The 16,674-nt window shown below is 38.3% G+C and overlaps 1 protein-coding gene across 14 annotated transcripts in view; it reads right to left on the bottom strand.

Moving 5' to 3' along the window:
- The window catches only part of NCALD (neurocalcin delta), a 405,829-nt gene that overhangs the window by 78,533 nt on the left and 310,622 nt on the right, over nucleotides 1–16,674 (bottom strand). The window contains exon 1 of one of the 14 annotated variants that reach the window (XM_002913977.4): nucleotides 8,814–11,171. The exons of the other annotated variants lie outside the window; for them this stretch is intronic. The gene's annotated coding sequence lies outside the window, so the exon portion shown is untranslated. Of the gene's footprint in view, nucleotides 1–8,813; nucleotides 11,172–16,674 lie in introns of those variants that run through there. 14 annotated transcript variants of the gene reach the window in all.

Genomic DNA, 16,674 nt, shown 5'->3' on the forward strand with positions numbered 1-16,674 from the left:
TTTGGCTTGGGTTTTATGTGAATATGACTTTGCTAAAAACAGATTATAGTTTTAAAAAGATGAAGTTACATAGCTCTCTCTACAGATATTACCCAGCTAAAGTTAAAAGGGCCACTTGCATAGCATTGAAGGCAGAAGATGATTCACATTTTTTTAATTTAAAAAGTTAGAACTTTTCCATGAGAAAAATAGACAAAAAGGAAACACTTAAATGCATATTTGGGATTTTAAATAAGTTGTATAAAGCAAAACTAAACAGGGTTATTAAAATATTATAATACCATTTGACACATACATCACTTACCTGTTTCCAAACTTTCACTAGCTTCCTGCTGTCTATCTGATCAAATCCAGCTTACCTTAAATTGATTTTTTTCCCCCTTTTTCCAGCCATTTTCTTAATCCCAGATGGGTGTCAGTTTCTGTTACCAGGATGTGCCCATGATGTTTGTTACTCATGGACGATCCTCTTTCTTCTGTGGTCATGCCAAGTATTCCCCATCCTTTAAGACCCAGTTCAAAGCTTAATTCCTCCCTGAAGAAAGATGCCTCTCAATGCCACATACCCTTCTATGGTTAGTCTATTCATTAATCACTTACCAGAGATTTAATGAGTAGATACAATGTGTTGAGCCCTACACTAAGCATTATAAGAGGTTGTAACCAAGACACAGTGCTTTGATTTCAGATGCATATGCTGTCTAGCCTTCCCAATTGTACTATAACCTTTTCAAAGACTGGCTGGTCCTGGATTATGCTTGCAGTATCCTACTTAGCTGGAACATCTCGAACGAGGTGGGACATGTGTTGATTATTGAAACGTCTGGGTCATTGCACCACATCTGCCTGGTGCCAATGGTAAGCAAATGAGAGACAACTGGAGGAACCTTACCAGTCCTGGGACACAAAAGAAGTCTTTCCACAGTTATGCAACAACAGGCCCACTATATAGAATTAATAAATGGTGAATGAGTGAAAGAAATAATTAATCTTCTAAAGGAATGGTGGGAAGACCATAAGGATAGGGTGACATTTCAGTGAGAAGAAAATTAGAGGTATTGATATCTCTGCAGCAGAAGAGACAGCGGTGTCTCTTTGAATGAGGACATAAGGGCTACATTTCTGAATATTCCAAGTGCTACGTTTGACCAACACATGGAGCCACAAGCCAGTGGGACAGTTGCCATTTTGGCAGCTTTGTAGGAAGACTTTGCTGAATGAGCTAAATCTTACCTGGCCAAGAGGAATTCCCTAGCTTTACTGTAAACCATTAGAGCAGAAAAACAGGCTTAGAAGCATTGGAAATGAGCCAAAAGAGAGTGTCAAGAAGACAGCAGGGTCTAACAATAGAAAAGTAGGCAGCAGATTAGACAAGAGTACGTGTGAGCAAGGGAGACAAAAACCGGTAAGGAGGACTAAGCAGTGACCGAGAGAAAATTGCACAGGTAATGCTGTCCACACAGACTCTCTGGCCGAGAGGCTCCCAGGTGGCAGAAGTGATGGAGATTTTGCTAAGGCAAACAGTCAAGTCTCAGTGTAGCCCAAATCTTCCAGAACCAGCAACAGCATTAATATGTATGACACTGTTCTGAATTTACAAACAAGATGCGTACCTAATGACCATTTGTAATGTGGTAACAAATATATTTTCCTCTAGAAGTTGTTTTAATTAGATTAGGTACTTATCCCAAATCATAAAAACCTATTTAAGTTATATGTTCCTGAAGTTTAGTCCCTTATACAGGTTTTTAGTCATATCTAATTACCCCATATATTCCAGTAACTCTGGCTGCTTAAGAAATAATGCCAAAACTTACGGACTTAACAACAATTTTTATTTTGTTCATGAATCTCTAGTTAAGGACAGGGCTCAGCAGCGATAGCTCATCTCTGGCCCACTTGGCATCAGGAGGGTTCGGGGGACTTAAGGACTAGGGCCTGAAATCTTCTGAAGGCTTCCCCACTCATATCTCTGGTGGTTGGTGCTGGCTGTTGGTTGAGGTCTAAGGTGGAGGTGTTGGCTGAAACACCTACACATGCCCCCTCCATACACTCTAGGCTTCCTCACAACATGGCAGCTGACTTCCAAGAGCAAATGTCATGTGTGAAAGAAACAAAGAATAGCCCAGAGACAAAGAAATTGTATCTTTTTATGATCCAACCTTGGAAGTCACCTAGTATTGCTTCCACTGTGCTCTATCAGTTGGACAAATCACAAGCCTATGTAGGTTCAAGGGGAGGGCAATAGAGTCCAGCTCTTTATGGTGAGTGGCAAGATTCTAGAAGAGTCTGTGGGAGTTGATATAATTACACAGGCAATTTTGGAGAGTACAATCTGCTACAATATACTACTTATAGGAAAAATAAAATATATTCCAGCTTGAAAAGCAATATAGCACAGTGAGTAAAGAGCCAGGACTCTAGGGCCAGATACCTAGAACTCTGTTATATATCCTTGTGTAACACTGGGCTATTTACTTAAGCTCTGTGCCTCAGTCTCCTCACTTATAAAATTGGGATGCTGTGAAGAAAAAATAGTTATTTTGAAAAGAGCTTAGAAGTCTATCTCGCTCCCTAAATGTTAGCTACTATCATAACACCAGGGAGATACTCGCCCTAATCTGTGCAGTGGCACGTCATGGTTTCTGGGGACATGGTGGTGGTGGTAGCACTACCAGAGGTAGAAAATTAATGATAACAGCTCACATTATTGAATATCCAATACCCGTCATTTACTATGCCAAGTAAGTTAGCTTAAAAACCAATAAGGTAGGCACTAATATTATCCAGGTAAGAAAACTGTGACTTAGGTAACTTGCCCAAAGTAACACCTGTAAGTTGTAGATGTAGGATTTTCCCTAGATTAAACTAGATAGAAGTCTAAATTCCTGGATAACTGTGTGGAGTAGAACCTTTCTCCCAGGGGCACCTGGATGGCTCAGTCAGTTAAGTGTCCAACCCTTGATTTCAGTTCAGGTCATGATCTCAGGGTCATGAGATGGAGCTCCACACCTGGCTCCACGCTCAGTGGGGAGTCTGCATGAGATTCTCTCCCTTTGCCCCTCCTCCCACTCATGTTCTCTCTCTCTCTCAATAAGTAAGTCTTTAGGAAAAAAAAAAAAGAACCTTTCTGCTAAATCTGATTTGCAGAGGAGTAAAAAATGAATGGTATTATGCCATTGGGATTTGGGGTTATACAGTAAGCCTATCTTGACTGGACTGGTACAGGAAAGATAAGATGGATATACAGTTGACCCTTGAACAACATGGGTTTGAACCGTGCACGGGTCCAGTTATACATGGATTTTTTTTCTGGTAAATATAGTACTGTAACTCTTTTGTCTTCCTTATGATTTTCTTAATAACATTTTCTTTTTCCTAGTTTACTTTATTGCAAAAATATAGTATATAATACATATAACATACAAAGTATGTATTCATTGACTGCTTATGGTATTGATAAGGCTTCCAGTCAATGGTAGGGTATTAGTAGTTAAGTTTTGGGGGAGTCAAAACTTATATGTGGATTTTCAACTGCATGGGGGGTTGGCACTCCTAACCCCAACGTTGTTCAAGGGTCAACTGCACTTGGGCACCACTGACATAAGGATTCCTTTCTTAAAATAAAATGGCTCTTGTTATTTGCATAAGACAGCGTATTTGCCTAAAAGAAAATCATTCTTTAGGTCGGCTCCTACTAGTCTAATTGTTTTCCGAATTAGCAGACAGACAGCCTTTGGCCCACCGAGAACAGGGCTGGGCGTACTGATCTGGAATGCTTGACACTTATATGAACAGATTGCTCACAAATTAGGCTGGCTGCTCATCAGCTGAAGAATGCCTCTTCAAAGGTTTAACTCAGGTGTAAAATCTAATGGCTCCCAGTTTTTTGCTTGTCTCTTTTGTTTTGATGTTTGTTTTTTTAAAGATAATTCTCGTTTTGACTACACTGGCCAGCATGACCATGAGGAAGAAACTTTGGCTGTTGATATACATAAGATCCCTAAAGGTGCACTATAAGTTTCATGATGGTAGGGATCTTGCCTGTCTTGTTCACCATAGCATCCCTGGTGTCTAGTCTAATGCCCGGCACACAGTAGGTGTGCAAAACCTGTTGAATGTATGAAAGACTGAATGCTTGAATAAAAGCTCAAGCAAACAAAAATCAGAAGTTCATTAAGTAAGCCGAGCTCTTTATGCCAGTGGCACATATCACTCAAGGACTGTGTGAGGGAGGGGCTCAAAATGCTTCCTGTAATACTGTGGGTGCAGTAGCCAGTTAATAAATGTTTGCCTCCTGTGGCACCTGATGCCTGGCAAGGCATAAAATGGGACAGCTTTTGTGGAATGCTATTTTTTTACCTCCAAGGATGTTGTGAGTATGGTCATCACAAAATTGGTTGTGGTTTTAGTTGTATGAATCCCATGAAAGTCTGTGGGAGTCAGCTGAGCCGACAGCCAAAGAATATAACACTTCTCCATATTTTCCTCTAATGGATAGGGCTTAAATTCATAAAAGTAAAAAAAAAATCTAGAATCATCCTTTAAAAGATTCATCCTTGCATAAAAACAATATGCAGACTTTGGTTTTCCTGGGACAGAACTGGGACAGAATTCAGAAAATATGAATGATTGTTACATTAGGATAAGCAGCAGCTCAATATCATTCAGATTAGAGATTTCTTTCCTGCAAATCAAATACAGGACCTTAATGTTAGCTGAGTAGACTATATTTTACATTAGTGTAAACTAAATTTTATGGAGATGCTGTGTCTCTAATTAAAGGCATTTATAGAAATATGTCCCCAAAAACTAAGGTTCACTGCAGAGATAAAAAGAACAGACTGTCTTTAGTTTGGAGAACATGGCTCCAGTGAATTTAAATATTTATCATATAATTTTTATATCAAAGTCTTAATGAGCACTAACTTTTACGGCATCACTTCTGGAGACAATGAAAAATACTATATTTTGGAGCGCTATTTCTAGTTGGATTTCCATCATGGGGCACCATTTAAATAACAGTTGATTTCATGGAGAGTAATGGCACATTCCTTTCTGAGCTTAAAATTTCAAACACCTGCCATCAAAGAGGCAAACAGTACAGCTGGGAGTCAGAGATTTTAGACTTTTTTCAAGTTTCTTTATCAAGTTGCCTCAGAGACTCAAAGCCCCCAAAGCAGGTGTTCTTTTCTTGTCCAATGAATAAAAAATGTTTGAGAAAAATCCTCTTTCATAATTCCCCAAGAACCCATGAAGGAAAATTGCTAAGCTTCCATTTGAAATGTTAGGGATTTGGATTGAGTTTAGACAACAGCTTGTACAAAATGTCACAGCTCCAATTCTCTTACGCTGAGATGGGGGATGCTGATGTAATAGAAAGAGCAGCTTTGGACAATCTAAAGGCAGGGCTGGAAAGGTAATGATATATGATGTCAGCCAACCAACTGCAAAGCTACGTAGTAGGTTGGAGAAGAACATTAGGCAATATCTTCTGCAAATTCAAAGCTGACATGAGAACGAGACAATTGCTTACATAGTCATGATGCTAAACAATATTAATACCTCCTGTATTGTTCTTAAATATCCAATAAGTCAAATAGAATTCTGAGTTCAAATTACTTGGGAAATATCTCCATTCCCCATTTCATTTTGAATGTGGTCCATCCTGGAGACCTCTGGTAGAAAAACTAACAGGCTCTGCCCTGAGTAACGAACGAAGTAACATTACAGCTTATGGATTCACACAAGTATGTGCTTTACATTACATTGGAAAGTTACATAAGTTCTTAAATGATCTCACATAACATCCTGTATTCTTCATCTGAGTACTACTGGCTTATTTTCTCTGAGTGGATAAAGGCCATTTTGTAACTAGCTTTAGTTTTACTTCTGTGGTCCATGGTTTTAACTTGCATAACTTGCGTTAACATTATGAGTGTTTCTCTTCACTCCTATCTAATGAGGTAAGAGTTACACAGTCCATGTAACAGAAGAATGCTTATGGATTTCAAGGAGAAAAATGAATGAGAGTTATAGTTTGGTCGCTGTCTGGATATACCATTCCTTTTCACACAGAAATTCAAGAATACTGTGAAATTCACACCTTCAGAGAATAAAATCAGATGTGCAACTGGATGTGGAAATGGTGGTGTGTGTTTTGTCCAATGCAGTTCTACGACCTTCTGGCATCACTAGCTTATGTATCATTTAATTCAGGGGTGGGCAGAATTCAAGGGGATTCAGAAACTTGGATGGGAAAAATGACACTTTTAGTTTTGCCAGTCTCAAACTGAAATTTAGTATTTCTTTTACTTAAAATGTAGCCTACAAACCACAGTACCTGTATTTTGTCACCAAGAGAAATCACGGATATTCTCACATCATGTTACAGTCAGTATAGACATTCTAAAATACCTTTTACACTCATCACTACTTCAAAATTATGGTAGTTACACCTGCTGCTGGCTTGTATTCTTTAAGAATAAATTATTAGCAAAACACATATCACAATTTTTAAAAAATCTGGTTAATGTATTTCGGTAAAAGTGGTTTCCTTTATAATCTTGTAAACTTTAACTTATGCATTTAAAAGCGTCATTCTGAGAAGTCTTATAGGCTTTACCCGGTTGCCAAAGAAGCCCATGACACCAAAAAGGTTAAAAATCCCGGCAACTATACACAAAGCAACAACCAGGTTTCCGCGCAAATTATTCCTTGCCACTATCTTTTGAAGCCGAAACAAACTTGACCTTGAAATCAGCACGGTCTCCCTGCTCTAAGGAGATAACTGTGATGACAGTCATTTTCTTTTTATTTTGCCACAAGAAAAAACCTGTAGCTTCCACAGCATCTCTGAAATCAGAGCATAGGTTGCTCTCTTCTAGTGATAAACTTTATCATTGACATTTTGTCATCGACACTGACTTGTTCTCTTATATTTCACACTGCTGAAATCCAGTGTATTTTATGAGGGCATTGACTATAATCATTTTATAGCTTTAATATAAAACACCATGGAGGGAGATATATAGAAAATCTTTGCTCTATCTTTGCTATCTAAGCTATAATGATAATTACTTATTTTTCATAAAAGCAGCAAACATCAAAGTACTTCATCAAAGACAGAGCTTTTAAATGACATGCTACCAGTCCTATCCATGCTCATTTGAAATGTTGCAAATCAATTAACATATTGCTAGGGGTGTTAAGAAGGTGGCCTCTGAGTTACTATAATTATGAGATAAATTAAATGAGATGATGTCTCAGTAGATGTGCCTTGACTGTAAGCACACGAGACTTTTTGGAAAATCCTCCATGGGGTTTCTGGCCAAAGACAGATTTACCAAATGCCAGTCAGTTCAATGAATATTCAGTCATTGAAAGGTACTGAACCATTATTGATATACTCACAATTATTCACTTATCACCGAAGCTAAATACTGTTCAAAATTCTCATCTTCAAGACAAAAATAAATGCAATCAGAATTCTAAAACTAACAAAGAACATAAAAAATAAGAACAATATATTCTCGCATTACATTGAGATATAATTCACATATGACAAAACATATATTCATATACACAGTTAAACCATTATTTTCTATCCATCAAAATAGTAGGTACAGTACATGTGCTGCTCCAAAATTTGCCTATTTCTCCTGCTGAATTTGCAAGACTTAGAAACCTGGTTATCAATGTAGGCTTCAATTAACTTAAATACCAGAGGTTTTCTTCGAATTATAAGCTACAAAACCATCCAATTTATCCAATGATAGAAAATCCAAAATTACTAAACTTGGGAAGAAAATGAACTACAACAGTGCAAATAAAACAATTTGCACTGTATACTGTGATAAGAATAAGGAGATAAAGGCCTTATTAATCACTGTTATCAAATTATTCATTCAAGATCTGGAGCAAATTTTAGTGACTCTTTATATCTGTATTTGAATTAAAGTAACATCTACCAATGAAAATCTAGTTTTAGGGCTACTGTTTCCTTCTGTGGGCAATATTTCAGTTGTTAAATGTAAGAACAGCTTGCATGACTCCTTAGTGAAGAATCCAATGCCATTCTCTTCACAGCTGAATTTTCAGAGGAAGACCATGAAAACGTGCACTTTGCTCTAACAACCAAAAAGCAACTGCATGCACACACATGTTAAGTGGTTCCACCCCAACTTCCTTGGCATATTCCAGATTATTTTTCTCTAAACAGGAAGCTGTTGACAGTTTCCCCGGTATTTTCAGAATACCCTATTTACAAGAAAAAACCCCAACTTTTGTTTCAAAGTATAATGTTCTTTCCCGCTGTGCCTATTGTTGCTAATTATGCATGCTGCAAACAAGATAGAAACCAAATTCCAAACTATTCTAGGCTGATTCAGAATGGGTAACAATTGTAAAAAAAAAAAAAAGAAAAGAAAAAAGAAAAAAAAAGCAGTTAGTAACATATTGCAAGACTATGCTGGAGTCTTTAAACCCAAAACAATGCTGAAGGGAGGATTCCTGGAATTCAACGGGGAACATTTGGCTCAAGCCGCAAAATCCGTATCTCTGAATAATGTCATGTTAGCAAGTGTTGAGCAAGAAAGGGGATTATATTTTAATTTACTTCAGAGAACATTAATTCAAATTTAACCGAATTCCAGAGACTCCGCACAAAATTAGCAACTAGAAGCTGCTTCACATTTTTCCCCCGGTACAACAATAATTGCTCATGACGATAAACTTGTAGGAGGTAAAAGAGAGGGGAAAACCACAGTTATCTATAAAACATCTAACTATTGTGTATAAAGCAGGCTAATTACCTCACACCAAAGAAGTGCAAGATTTAACAGTCCATGCTCTGCGGCCCCTGGGAAGCAGCGGTGCGGCGGTAGGAGCGGGAGCAGAGCGGCGGCAGCAGCAAAGGCAGGAGCGGCCAGCATCCACCAGATTCTCCCAGGCCTCTGACTGTGTGGACTCAGCCACAGACTCTGCCTCCAGCTGACGTCAAAGTCCCTGTCACATGGCCAGATGAAAGCCAAGAGAGCATTGGTTGTCGTAGCAACCACAGAACAGCTCTGAAATTATTTCAATAGGTCATCTGTCACTGTAGGGTGTGTGTGTGTGTGTGTGTGTACACACACGCACCCCACAATCATCACGGACAGCTCCCCGACAACCTCAGCCTCTGAAGTTGTGACTCAAGCATTGCCTACAACTTTCCTCTTTAAGACTTTAGTGTCTGTTCTTTACAGTTCCTTGCAGGAAAACGCATGCCACTCTGAAGTTGCCACTGGTCTCGTTATCACCAGCACGAAGCACGTGTCTCTCTGGAACAGAAGGGAAGAAACTGAAACATTCTGGGGGTAGTTTTCTGAGCTAATTAAAGCTATTTGTAAGCAAATGGATAAAAACAGAAACTCAAGGAGAGTTGGAAGAAGAGATATCTTAAGAACCCCGTAAGAATCCACATCAATGTCCTGAGACCATGCTAGTGATGGAAAGAAATACAAGAAACATGGGGATAGTGGCCCAGAATCGGAGGAGAGAATCTAACGGCCCTGACACCAAGTGGGTTGGGGGAAACAGCCGATGAATTCTGGAGTCCTGCGCTGTAAAATGTCTATGCGAGAATGACGACCAAAGTAGCAAAACTGCACCACTTTAAAACGACCTCGTGAGTACATTTAGAACACATTCAGACCTTGTGTTGAGGTCACCGTACAGGTGCCAAATCCTCTCCTCCTAAATGCTCCCATGCACAGCCCTTTGGGGCTCAGTGCAGAGTAAACGGGCGAATGCCCCGCAAACACAGAGTGCAGTGAGAGCCCAGAGCTGCAGAATATAGGCACGGACCTGCACGTTTTCTAACTCCAGCTTCATTTCCTTTAGGTCAATCCCCGCTTATTTCTAACTCAGCACACGTGCTTATTTCGCAGTTCATCCTCCCTCTCAATTAACGGGAAGCCAATTAAACAAAATGAAATGAAGCCCACCGGAAGATATTCTGGAAAATGCATGCAGAAAATGTATCCTCATTCAAAGGGCAAAAAGGCTAAAAGACAGGGGGAAGGAGTTGGCTCTCAGAACCTGAAGGACCTTTCCTGATCCTAGTGTGATCAGGATTTCTATTCTGGCTCTTAAAAAAAGAGAGAGCTGCTCCGGGTGCTACAAAATATAAATGGAAGCTAAACCACCTGAGGAGATTACATTTGTGCCGTAAGACCAATGTCCAAAATGTGGCTATAAAATCCTTCTATTCCAGCTTCCTCTTCTTCCATGTCTGTCCCAGCCCCAACTGGGAGAAAAGATATATTTGTATTTGAACAGTTATTGTCCTGACGCTATTAGCTGCAGCAGCGCAGAAGTAAAATCAAGCTGCAACGCTACAATGAGTTCAGAGACAGGGCAGGTGGGAATTTAGCTGTCGGCGCAAGAACAAGTGGCTCACTGAACCCAGGGTCCACCTAAATGTGTCGGGATGTCTCACCCGGAGCGATTTCAGCAACAGTCACAATTCACCATTTTGCAGTTTGTTCCAGTTATAGCTCTGGGTTTCTGTTCAGAAATGCACATTGTAGTGATGCGTGGAATGGCAAGAGAGCAGAGAAAGCATGTCTTTCCGGACTTCCAGGGACCCACGTTCTCCGAGCTGCCTGCTTTATGAGCTCTCTGACTCCAGATCCACGGCTGCCTGATCGACTCTTGCGCTTCCTGCAGCTCCAGCATCGGAGCAAACCTGCAGTACCAAGCCCTGCCAATAGGTGATGTCCTCGGAAACAAGTTCTTGGTTCTGAAAACGCTGAAAATCCAGGGCTTTCTTTTGAAATGTAGTTTGAAATTTAGCAAAAACTAACATCGTTTCATTTTGAATTTTTGATCATTTTTAAGACGAGGTATACTTCACTACATATTGACTTGGGCTTAAACTCACCATCATAAGTTAAAATAGTCAGTGGACTGACCTTCAAAATGGAAAGTGGATGCATGTAAATCCTTCTTTCTGTAGCATGCTTCCAACCTGTTATCACTCATTTCCCCTTTGCAAACTACCTAGGATTAGAGATTCTTCTTACAGCTAAAGAAGCTACCAGTCAGGGCGCCTGGGTGGCACAGCGGTTAAGCGTCTGCCTTCAGCTCAGGGCGTGATCCCGGAGTTATGGGATCGAGCCCCACATCAGGCTCCTCTGCTATGAGCCTGCTTCTTCCTCTCCCACTCCCCCCGCTTGTGTTCCCTCTCTCGCTGGCTGTGTCTATCTCTGTCGAATAAATAAATAAAATCTTAAAAAAAAAAAAAAGAAGCTACCAATCACCTGCAGAGTTGAAATCGCAATGATGATCTTTTCGGAGCCTAGGTTCTACCAATTTGGCTAATTAATCCAAATGTAGTTGAAAATATCACAGGAAATACAGATGACGGTTTCTCCAATCACAGCCCACCGCATTACAGAATATGTGTCATTTTATTTTTTAAATGACAACTCATTTATTTAGGTGAAAATGATTCACTGAATTTAAAAATACCCATTCAAAAATAGTTCTGCACCATAGTTTTCACTTGCTGTATGAATGTCAAGGCTGCCTATCATTAGTTTGACCACTTTGCCAGAAATAACTAATACATACAAAATAAGAGTCTGACTCAGGTTCACACACTTGAATTAACAGGTGGTATGGGCCATTGAGTAGACAACTATAATCAGCCCTTTATTTGATGTTTCTTGATAAAAATGTTCCTGTCTCCCCATCTTAACATTAGTGCAAAGGCCATGGACCTATTTTTTAGAGACATTGGGTTCAAATTTCATCTGGGCAAGTTACTTCCGTCCTCTGATCCTCAGTGCCTACATCCTAAGGTTTTTGTGAGGATTATAAAGTTAGTGTATTCTAAAATTCGAACTCCCAGCCACAGGGTAGATGGCTTAATATGTATGTCATTTCCGGTTTATCTGTCTGACTCTAATAAGTCTACAAAGACTTTCAGGCAACGGAGAGACTCCTATTCATTTCTAAAACTCTTTGGTTAGCACAGGGCCCAGGACATAATGAGTGCTCAATAAATGCTGAGTATCTGTCTCAACTATTGGGAAATCACTGCTGAGCAATAGAAAGAAATGGTTCCTTTTTCTTTCCACTAACAGAGAAGAGAGAGCCTCCCTTAACTCCCGAAAAAAGGCAAAGGAAGGAAAAATAAAACTGTGGAGTTATTGCAAAATTTTCCAGCAATGAAAGGGTTCAAATAAATTTACCAAGTAAATCAAACTTATCTCTACTAAATCATGAATACTTTTTATGAGTGTACATAAGTTATATGCTGATGTATTTTATGGCTATTACTGTTGATGTTGATAATCTTTTATAGTAACCAACATTAACTGAGCACTTAGTACATGTGAAGCATTGTTTTAAGTGCTGCAGAGATATTAAATCATTCACTATAATAACCCTAGGAGGCAGGTACTCCTCTTTTCCATATCTCACAGCTGAAGAACCTTAAGCATAGAGATGTCAAGTAACTTGCCTACCTAGTACATGGCAGAGCCAGGATCTACACCCTGGAAGCCTGGCTTCATAAATTCTGGGAAATAATTTGCATTCGATGTATTTTTAGAAAGAATTGAATTATTTCTTATGTTTATTTTATACCTGAGAATTGTTTTTATTTTCAATATTTTATGAGGGAGAGAAGGCCAACTTTTCTATATCTGGGAATTCTAATGATCTCAATCTAGCTTTGGCCTAACAAGTAATATGGCAAAAAAAATCTAATCAGGAAGATCTGAATCAAGGAAAATGGGCAAAGTGCAACAGTGAAAATATCCTGAATAAAACTGTGCCCAAATTATTATAGTTTTCACTGAAACAACTATTTCGATTGAACAGGCTTGGGTAACTTCTGTTGTCCATTATGATGGAGTTTCATGTGTTCAAACCAATACTCTCACTGAGATAACGAGAAGAGCTGGGTTTAAAAAAAAAAAGTGGTTGGAAGGCATCAAAGAACAGCAAAGGCAGAAAAATCTTTAAGCTCCAAGATCTCAGGTAAAAGGAAAATCTACTGATATAAGACCAACATTCTCCACGTTATCTGCTGCTTTTCTCCTCAAATTATTTGATAATTCTTAAGTGGTGTGGGGCTTCTGGCATTCTCAGAGACTAGACAGACAAAAATTGGGAGTACAAATATTTAAAAGCACCCAGGACTTGGGGATTGAGATCCTGATTAAAAAAAAAGAAGAAGAAGTATCATAGAGAAGTGATGCTAACTTTCTGAACTTCCCATTGAAGTATCTGCCAATTCCTAACTGATGTTAGGCAAAAGAACAAGAAGAAAAGCATAAACCGCAGCGAAGAGCATAAAAACATAAAGGTAGAGTTTAGCAGTCTTGTAGTCCTAGGGAGACAAAAATTCAGGATTCTCCAAGGAGTTGGAGCTGGTAAACACCCTAAGTTTTCAGGTCTCCTAACTCAAAGGCTATGCCCTAGAAGTAATGGAAACAGGAAATAGATGCACCCTCACAAACACCAGGACCCATCCCAGAACTTATACAATGCCTAGTTGGATCAAGGTAATTTGCCCCTATTCCAACCATCTTCTACAAAAAGATTAACCCTCTCTAACGAAAGATGACATCATACAGAACCTCTACCATTTTTCATACACCACTTCCAATTCAATCCAAAATCATTAATCACGTCAAGATATAGATCTAACTGACCAAAATCCAAGAGGAAAAAATAGACAGTACAGGGAGATCCGTTGGTGATTCACTTCTTGTAGTTATCAGACAAGGATTTAAAAATAGCTGTAATTTTAATATGTTCAAGAAAATAAATGGCCAGAGGGATCATTCCACCTGTNATAAATGGCCAGAGGGATCATTCCACCTGTAAAAAAATTAAATCTATGAAAAAGGAACATATTCAAATTAAAGAACTGAAAAATACAGTAGCTGAAATTAAGAACACAATAAATTGTTCAAGAGTAGAGAAGATATCACAAAAGAAAAATAGTGAAATGAAAGGCAGATCAGCAGACACTATCTAGACTGAAGTATAAGAAGAAAAGAAGACTGGGAAACACAGAAAACAATGTAAGAGACGTATGGGAAATGAAAAGGCTAACATTTGTATTTGGGAGAGGAGAGAAGAGGAAAGAGAGGTAGGACAGAAAAAAATATTTGAAGAGAATTGGCTGGGAAATTTCCAGAATTTACAAAACAACAGATTTAAGAAGCCCTATATAACCCAAACAGGATAACTACAAAGAAAATCACACATAAATACATCATGACCAACCTGCTGAAAGCCAAACGCAAAGATAAAATTTCTTAAAAGCAGTGAGACCATAAAGTCATATTAACTTTATAGGCAAACAGAAGACTTTTTAACAGCAAAACTCAACAGTAAGACAAACAATCCAATTAGAAAATCAGCAAAAGACAGGGAGAGACATTTCCCCAAAGAATATATACAGATGACAAATAAGCACATGAAAAGATTTTCTAACATCATTAACCATTAGGGAAATGGAAGTTAAAAAAAAAAAAACGTAATGAGATATTACTACACAACTCTCAAAATGACTAAAATAAAAAATAGTGACGATACCAAATGCTGGCAAGGATGCAGAGAAACTGAATCACTCATACATCACTGGTGGGATTGTAAAATGATACAGCCACTCTGGTAAATGGTTTGGAAGTTTTTAAAAAATATTACACATGCAACTACCATATGACTCAGCAGTTGTACTCCTGGTATTTCAGAGAAACGAAGACTTACGTTAACACAAAAGCTTGTACACAAAAGCTTATAACTTTGTGATGGCCGCTAATTGGAAACAATTTAGATGCTTTCTTCTTTTTTTTTTAAGATTTATTTATTTATTTAAGAGAGAGCGAGCGAGCACATGCGTGTGTGCACTCACACGAGTGGGGAGGAGAGTTGGGGGAAAGAGAAATCCTCAAGCAGACTCTGTTTTGACAGCAGAGCCCAATGCGGGGCTGAATCTCAGGCCCCTGAGATCATGACCTGAACTGAAATCGAGAGTTGGCTGCTTAACGGACTGAGCCACCCAGGTATCCCCAGATGCTTTCAATAGGTGAATGGGTAAACAAATTTTAGTATCTCTACACCTACTACTCAGTACTAAAATGGAACAAACTACTAATACACACAAAAACCTACATGAATGTCCAGAGAATTTTCCTGAGTGAAAAAACTAATCTCAAAAGGTCACATACTATATGATCCATTTATATAACATTATTGATATGGCAAAGTTATAGAAAATGAAAACCAGGTTGGTGGTTTCCAGAGATTAAACTGGCTGTGGGTGGGAGAGAAGTGCTTATGTTGTAAAAGTACAACATGAAGGATCCTTGTGGTAATGACAACTTCTGTACCTTGACAACTTCTGTATCAATGTCAGTATCCTGGTTGTAATACTATGCTGCAGTTTTGCAAAAGGTTACCTTTAAGGGAAAGTGGGTAAAAGATATTTGGATTCTGTCTGTATTGTTTCTTTCAATTGCACGTGAATCTACACTTATTGCAAAATAAAAGTTTAAGTTTTTTTAAATGAAGATAACATAAGACATTTTAAGTCAAAAACTAGGGAATTTGTTTTAAAAGAATTACACTAAATTTCTAAAAAGTTGTTTAGGGATAAAAAAAATAATCTCAGATGGAAACACAGAGATATAGAAAGGGCAATTATATAGATAAATCTAAATGAATACTGATTTTATAAAATGATGTCTTGTGGGGCTTAAAATATGTGTAGATTCAAAATATAGGGCAAAGTTAGCACAAAAGGTAAGAGAAGATAGATAGAATTAAGATGTTCTAAGATTCTTACATTCTGGTAAAAGTGCTAATTAATAAGTCTCTAATATGGTTAGTACAACAGTGTAATCCTTGTATCCACTAAAAGAATAACAGAAGAATCCATAGCTAATAAACTAATAGATCAGGAAAATCATTTTTAAAATTACTTAATTCCCAAAAGAAGCAAGAAAGGAGGAAAGAAAAGAAAGAAAATAATAGGATAAATAGTGACATCAAAGATTTAATCTAAAACATGTCAATAATTACCAAAATACTTAAACTGACTAAATATCCTGATTAAAAGACAACAAACATCAGATTGCATTAATAAGTAAATTCCAACTTTACTAGATATAAGAAATGGGAAGTGATATACAAACCACCAAGCAAAAGTTGGTGTAGCAATATTACTATCAAGAAATAGTAGTTTAGGGGCGCCTGGGTGGCACAGTGGTTGAGCGTCTGCCTTCGGCTCAGGGCGTGATCCCGGCGTTGTGAGATCGAGCCCCACGTCAGGCTCTTCTGCTATGAGCCTGCTTCTTCCTCTCCCACTCCCCCTGCTTGTGTTCCCTCTCTCGCTGGCTGTCTCTATCTCTGTTGAATAAATAAATAAAATCTTTAAAAAAAAAATAGTAGTTTATAGAGAGGGAAACTTCATAAGTCACTTTTCTAAATATGCATGCGCACCTAATAAAATAGAATCAAGATAAACGGAAAAAACCACAATCATAGTACTGGTTTAACATATCTTTCTCAATAACTCATAAAACAAATAGGAAAAAAAGGTAGAGATATAGAATATTTCAATGACAAATTTAACCAATCTGGCTTAATTAGCATATGAAGAATAAC

Source organism: Ailuropoda melanoleuca, chromosome 9 (assembly GCF_002007445.2).
Source record: "Ailuropoda melanoleuca isolate Jingjing chromosome 9, ASM200744v2, whole genome shotgun sequence".
NCBI lineage: Eukaryota > Metazoa > Chordata > Mammalia > Carnivora > Ursidae > Ailuropoda > Ailuropoda melanoleuca.